The sequence below is a fragment of the Mytilus trossulus genome, chromosome 11 (assembly GCF_036588685.1).
Source record: "Mytilus trossulus isolate FHL-02 chromosome 11, PNRI_Mtr1.1.1.hap1, whole genome shotgun sequence".
Lineage (NCBI taxonomy): Eukaryota > Metazoa > Mollusca > Bivalvia > Mytilida > Mytilidae > Mytilus > Mytilus trossulus.
Genome location: NC_086383.1, coordinates 50,400,485 through 50,408,394, shown reverse-complemented (window position 1 = coordinate 50,408,394; position 7,910 = coordinate 50,400,485).

Below are 7,910 nucleotides of genomic sequence, written 5' to 3'. Positions count from 1 at the left end.
ACATTATCGGTGTTTTGACTGAATTGTGTCAAGGAAAACATTATCGGTGTTTTGACTGAATTGTGTCAAAGAAAAATTATCGGTGTTTTGACTGAATAGTGTCAAGGAAAACATTAATGGTGTTTCGACTGAATTGTGACAAAGAAAACATTATCGGTGTTTTGACAGAATTGTGTCAAGGAAAACATTATCGGTGTTTTGACTGAATTGTGTCAAAGAAAAATTATCGGTGTTTTGACAGAATTGTGTCAAGGAAAACATTATCGGTGTTTTGACTGAATAGTGTCAAGGAAAACATTATCGGTGTTTTGACTGAATAGTGTCAAGGAAAACATTATCGGTGTTTTGACAGAATTGTGTCAAGGAAAACATTATCGGTGTTTTGACTGAATAGTGTCAAGGAAAACATTATCGGTGTTTTGACTGAATAGTGTCAAAGAAAACATTATCGGTGTTTTGACTGAATAGTGTCAAGGAAAACATTATCGGTGTTTTGACTGAATTGTGTCAAAGAAAAATTATCGGTGTTTTGACAGAATTGTGTCAAGGAAAACATTATCGGTGTTTTGACTGAATTGTGTCAAAGAAAAATTATCGGTGTTTTGACTGAATAGTGTCAAGGAAAACATTAATGGTGTTTTGACTGAATTGTGTCAAAGAAAACATTATCGGTGTTTTGACAGAATTGTGTCAAGGAAAACATTATCGGTGTTTTGACTGAATTGTGTCAAAGAAAAATTATCGGTGTTTTGACAGAATTGTGTCAAGGAAAACATTATCGGTGTTTTGACTGAATAGTGTCAAGGAAAACATTATCGGTGTTTTGACTGAATAGTGTCAAGGAAAACATTATCGGTGTTTTGACTGAATAGTGTCAAGGAAAACATTATCGGTGTTTTGACAGAATTGTGTCAAGGAAAACATTATCGGTGTTTTGACTGAATAGTGTCAAGGAAAACATTATCGGTGTTTTGACTGAATAGTGTCAAAGAAAACATTATCGGTGTTTTGACTGAATAGTGTCAAGGAAAACATTATCGGTGTTTTGACTGAATTGTGTCAAAGAAAAATTATCGGTGTTTTGACAGAATTGTGTCAAGGAAAACATTATCGGTGTTTTGACTGAATTGTGTCAAAGAAAAATTATCGGTGTTTTGACTGAATAGTGTCAAGGAAAACATTAATGGTGTTTTGACTGAATTGTGTCAAAGAAAACATTATCGGTGTTTTGACAGAATTGTGTCAAGGAAAACATTATCGGTGTTTTGACTGAATTGTGTCAAAGAAAAATTATCGGTGTTTTGACAGAATTGTGTCAAGGAAAACATTATCGGTGTTTTGACTGAATAGTGTCAAGGAAAACATTATCGGTGTTTTGACTGAATAGTGTCAAGGAAAACATTATCTGTGTTTTGACTGAATTGTGTCAAAGAAAACATTATCGGTGTTTTGACTGAATAGTGTCAAGGAAAACATTATCGGTGTTTTGACTGAATTGTGTCAAAGAAAAATTATCGGTGTTTTGACAGAATTGTGTCAAGGAAAACATTATCGGTGTTTTGACTGAATTGTGTCAAAGAAAAATTATCGGTGTTTTGACTGAATAGTGTCAAGGAAAACATTAATGGTGTTTTGACTGAATTGTGTCAAAGAAAACATTATCGGTGTTTTGACAGAATTGTGTCAAGGAAAACATTATCGGTGTTTTGACTGAATAGTGTCAAAGAAAACATTATCGCATACACAAAGTAAGTTAGTATTTGAAACAGTATACTGTCATATGTTACTAGTTTGGGGAAGATAACGTTTAGATGAATGCAAACGCCATATTTACTTATGTATACAATTTAATGTAATCGTTAACTTTTTAAAGACGATTTTGTCTTATTGTTGTATATCCTGTTAATATGATGTAACCATAACAACTATAGTTACAAGACAGACATATGTCTTAATTTATGTGAAATAAGTACTCCTTTCGGTGAAGTGGTAACGTTTTTCTGTTGTCATTTTGATTTTCAACCTGTTATTGCAGTCATAAGTATTATAAGGTAAAACTATGTTGGTTACAATGTAGGCATGACAAACGGGTTACATACATTTTTTTTCACTAAATGTCTTAAAATTTAAATTTTAATTAGCTGTTGTACAAAGCAGCGTGTTGTGTTAATGTTTGGAACGTTTAATTGCGCTTTTGAAATCAACACTGACGAATTGAATGTTCATAGAGAGACATGACAAAATGGTACCCACTATTTGTTTTTCACCAAATGTATTGAAATATTTCTTTTCAATTTTTAACAAGAAAACGTGGTGTGTTAAGTAAGAACTAAGGATCGATTATATATCATTGTGTTCATTAAATGCTAAACATTTTATTTGTAGAAAATCCACATTCTTTCTCCTTGTTTTCTTATATTAAGTTATTCGGTGCTTGGTAGATAAATGATTATGAAGTGCTAAGAATGATTTCATGTTAACAAGTTTATAAATTTAGATACTGGTAAAAGCAAATATAGATATGGACCAATTCAAGTATACCTTGAGGGTGCGCTCGACTTTAGTGACTCAGCATCAAGTTTTTCTTTTAAGAATTTCTAAAGATGTTCAGGATTTTTTGTTGACAATTAACACTAAAAAAGTCTTGGAAATCATAGAAAAACAAGTGAGTAATCTGTGTTTAATGTTTGATAACAAAAATCTCGGTTATATAGTTCACAACATCCCCCTTTCCTAATAAATGCTTTGACACAATAAAGACAATAAATAGTAATTTATTTGTACGTTTTAAGTTTTATTTCCCCACTTGGTATATGTCCACAATGGCTCTCATCTTTTATTCATATCTTTGCTGTTTTGATACTATTGCAGTCTGAAAACTTCGTAATTAACATGGGTACAGAAGGGGTTATAAACCTTAATTAACATGGGTACAGAAGGGGTTATAAACCTTAAACATATTTTAATCTTATCAAATAGATCTAAATCGTGTTAATTATTAATGAACTGACACAAAACTCTACAAATTTTCATTGAAACACTTACTCGTACAGTGGTTTTTCATTGAGAAATATTTTTTTTAGCATAGGTGTACTGAAAACAGGTCTACACCATACATGGAATATAATACGCGACTTTCGTTGACAAATGTAAAATCTCTTAGACTAGTTCACCATAAAGTAAAATTATTTGTGTCAACTGGATTGAATGCAATGTAATGTAATTTTTCAAGTATTTTCAAATAATGACTAGCCTTCAGCTATAAATTATCAACATTTTTTTTTAAATTCATGCAAAAATAATTGACTATTTCCAACACTTCGTGCTTACCATACATCGTTAAATTATTGCCTGTTAAGTATGTCTCGTATCTTACAATTTCAGTCGAGTTTAATATTCGGTTTAACAAAACTAGATTCGTACATATCTTGATTAAAGGGGCACTAGATACGAGATATATAAAAATCTAAAGTAAGATTTTGTTTTGGTTCAATCAGTAATGAAAGTGATAAAGAGTGAAATAACAATTCGCTTTTAGCAGCCAAAATGATTCAATTTTGTCAAATTAAGCGAAGAAACATTGATAATTACTTATTCACTTGCAAGTGATTTAGTCGACCCCATTAAATCCGTATTCATGTGAACTTCAATTTAACCCCTTGCTAGTGATTGACAACGCATGCATTGTACGTGTACTGGTACTTTAAAGAAAAAGAATGTCAACAATGAAATTGAAACTACGGTAAATCATTTGATTACTGATTCGATCCATATAAAATCATTCTTATACGGTTAAAACAATGAGAAACATACATTTTTAATCTATGAAATAAAATCAAACAGACCTATACAAATCCAATTGCACGTGTTGGTTTAATCTATTCATATTGTTATTTATGTTTACATCGCTTATATGGTAATCTGAGGTGAAATCAATAGTTAATTAGATGGCGTCTGGGCTAACATACACAAGAAACGAACCTACATGTTATTTACACCATGCTCTGCATACTGTTTATTTTAGACTTTTGATAGTTGAATAAATGTTTTATATTGTTATAAATCAAATATGAGAATTTGAATCAAATTCGTGACCATGAATTTGACAGCTAGTGCCCCTTTAATAGTACTTTTACTAAAGAATTATAAAGTGTTTGTTGTGTTCATTTTGGCTCTAATTTGAATAATCCTGGTTGTGAACAGTGTTTGTCTTTTTGTCAATTTAAGTCATATATTTTTTTATAATTTATAATTGAACCTTTCTATCTATCCCCCTAAAAAACTAAAATAACAAATATACCGAACTCCAAAGAAAATTCAAAACAAAACGTCCCGTATCAATTAGGAAAATCATAAGCGCATATACAAATCAGACATGTCAAACAACTTTCATTCTTCTGATTATAAGATAAGATAATAAGATAAGAAAACTTTATTTTGATTCGGCATGAGTACAAATAAGCAACACAAGCTCTAAGGAGCTTTTGACCGAATATAAAAACATATAAATAACATAAAAACATTGCATTTTGACATATAAAACAACCTGTAATACAAAGTTGAAATCTCACATACATAGCATGCAATAAAAATAATCAACAAATTTCTAAATTGAAGTAAAAACATGCTTGACCAGAGCAACCAATAAGCAGCATAAATAATAAAACAGTTTAAGAATTATCTGCAAGCAGAACAGTGACATTCCAAACCGTTCCAGGACTGAACAAGACTTTTAAAATGTGAAAAACTGTTTTCAGTCCTGAAATGGTTTGGAAGACTGTTCCATAAAGTAGCAGCAGCAAATTTAAACGATTTTTTACCGTAACGGGTTGACTTTACCTGTGGAATTTCAAGAATATTTACATACCTGAAAGAATATTTAGATTTTTTGACATTCACCAAATTTTGTAAGCACACAGGAGCGATGTTGTTTATTATTTTAAAAGTTTCTAGAGCCATTGTTCTTATCCGTCTGATCTGCAAGGAAGGCACCTTAGCTTTCAGTAAAAGGTCCTCGTAGGAGCTGGTAAAATCCTCATAAACAAAACGGAGTGCTCTTTCTTGCACCTTTTCTAGTTTTTTTGGAATTTTTTTCAGTGCAAAAATGCCATGCCAAAGGGCAAAAATTAAAATTACTAAGAATAAAAGTATGAAATATAGTAAGTTTACTAAGTCTATCCAAAAATGAGCCTAAACGTTTTAAAACATTTAATTGCTGTGATGCCTTCCTACAGATTGAGCTGATATGAACATCAAAATTTAGCTGGTAGTCTATTTCAATGCCTAATAATTTTACTGTTTTTTCACATGTGAGGTTCGAATTTTGAATATGTATAGATGGTTTCTTTTCAAAGGTCTTTTTGCCAACAGCCAAAACTTGAAATTTGTCAGGATTTGCTTGCATTTTATTTACCCTGAACCACTCAATAAGTGTTTTTGAATCAGATTCCAAAGTTGAAATTAATAAATCGAAATCTGGAGTACAAAAAGATAAAGTATTGTCATCTGCATAGTTATATAAACTACCATTTTTAATAAAAAGAAAAATATCATTTATAAATATATTAAACAACAATGGCCCTAGTATCGAACCCTGTGGTACGCCTTTATGGATGTCAGCCCAACCACTCAGAACATTGTTGACTTTAATTTGCTGTTTTCGATTAGATAAATAGGACTTTAAAAGAGCAACTGCATTGGGGGTTAAACCGTATGCTGATAATTTATCTAGCATAATATTGTGAGGCAGGCAGTCAAAAGCCTTAGAAAGATCCATTAATACTGCTGCAATGTACTGGTTTTTATCAAGAGCTTCTCGCCAGTCTTCTAACACTCTGAGAAGTGTGGTCTGACATCCATGTCCACGTCTAAATGCACACAAAAATGGATTAAATATTTTATCAAAATAATCAGTTAATTGAATTTCATATATATTTTTTCAAAGATTTTAGAAAATATGGGTAGGACACTAACTGGTCTATAATTTGTTTTTAATAATGGGTCACTTTTTTTATGAAGGGGGGTCACTTGGGCTTCTTTAAGTTTATCAGGGAAACAATTATTATCAATTGACAAATTTACAAGAGTTGTCAGCTGTGGTGCAATATAAGATTTACAATTTTTCACTATTTTTGCTGGAATACCATCAGCTCCTGTAGCCTTCTTCATGTTTATTTTATTCAAAATTTTTTCAACATTTTCATTTGATACTTTTTTAAATTCAAAATCAGAATTATGCTTTCTGTTAACCAAAATTTCCGTGTGAGGACAATGGTGGGTTAAACCTGGTATTATAGCTGACAACAATGTGTGAACAAGACAATCACACAGAAAGGCAGTTGTTCAAACACAAAGTTATAATTCATGTTCTAAGACAGATGTTAAAATGTTTTATAATTCCGATGTAAGCAAAATAAGACACATTCACATTCAGTCATTTGCAAACAAGGATGGGGTCGATTACTTAAATTACAATTACACCCCATTACATATGTTATTGATTACACTTTTCTTTAAAGTAATCAGGATTACTTTAGATTACTTATGATTACATTGTTTATTGCAATTTCAAAGTTTTTTTATAACTTTTTATTCTCACAAAAAGCTAATTTTTGTGATTTTAAAAGCCTTAATTCAGCCATCTAATTTAAAAAGAATTTATAGAAAAGTACATTGTAACATGTGTAATTTGATTAAAATAGCTTTAGACAAGTGTCCTTTCTCTACATTGTAAGTAAAAGATATATAACTTAATTTTTTTCTACAAATTTTAACCAACTGCCTAATTAACAAAAAACCTGAACAAATAAGGAAAAATTAATTAAGTATAGTTTTATTGTCTGTTGGGGCATAATTCACACATCCATTAATGTTTTTACAGGTGTTAATCACTACTTCCATATTTTTAAACCAACAATAGGTGAGCTTGCGTATTTAAATTTTATTGTCTTAATTGAGCTTTCTTGCAAATTGACGAAAGCTACGAACGAACGTAAAGGGAGCACATATTTCTTTCTACAATAACAGTTAAAAAGAGTCTTTGTTTTATCCAGTAAATAGCATTCTTTTCTAAATCAAGTTTATTTTAAAAAAAATAATAATAACGCATATTATACACGATTTTGATATAATGATAGTGTCAAATACACTTACTTCCGATACGTTACTTACGTAAATCACGAGTACACACATTCAAGCGGGATTTTTTTAAGCACGAGTTTCACGATTTACATTTCAATGACATTATTGAAGAACGTTAGTCTAAATTTAACGACAAGATTCACATTTATTTTAATTTGTTACAGTACACTTTCAGCAAATTGTCAAAGTGGAATAACGAGATTTGCTAAAAAATGTTGCTACAATGTTTTTAAAAAGTAATGCTGAATAAATCTAGAAAAAAATACTTTGTATTTTAAAAAAGTAAATCTACAATTTTGCACCATTTATATTGTGGATTTTATAACGTTTATATTGTGGATTTTATAACGTTTATATTGTGGATTTTATAACGTTTATAATGTGGATTTTATAACGTTTATATTGTGGATTTTATAACGTTTATATTGTGGATTTTGTAACGTTTATATTGTGGATTTTATAACGTTTATATTGTGGATTTTATAACGTTTATATTGTGGATTTTATAACGTTTATATTGTGGATTTTATAATGACGATTTAACAGTACACATGTTTGGAAGATAGACGCGAAGTTGTCACTTATCGCCCAGTGGCTAATATTTTATGAATGTTCAGGACTATAGGCAAAACGGAGTTATACACTAAAATAACCGTTCCATTGCTTGGGTGTATCAAATATACCCATTTAAGGGTGGGGGGGGGGGGGGCAATGAATATTACCAGGGGAGAGGCGACGATTCAAAAGTTATGAAACCAGCATATGGCATA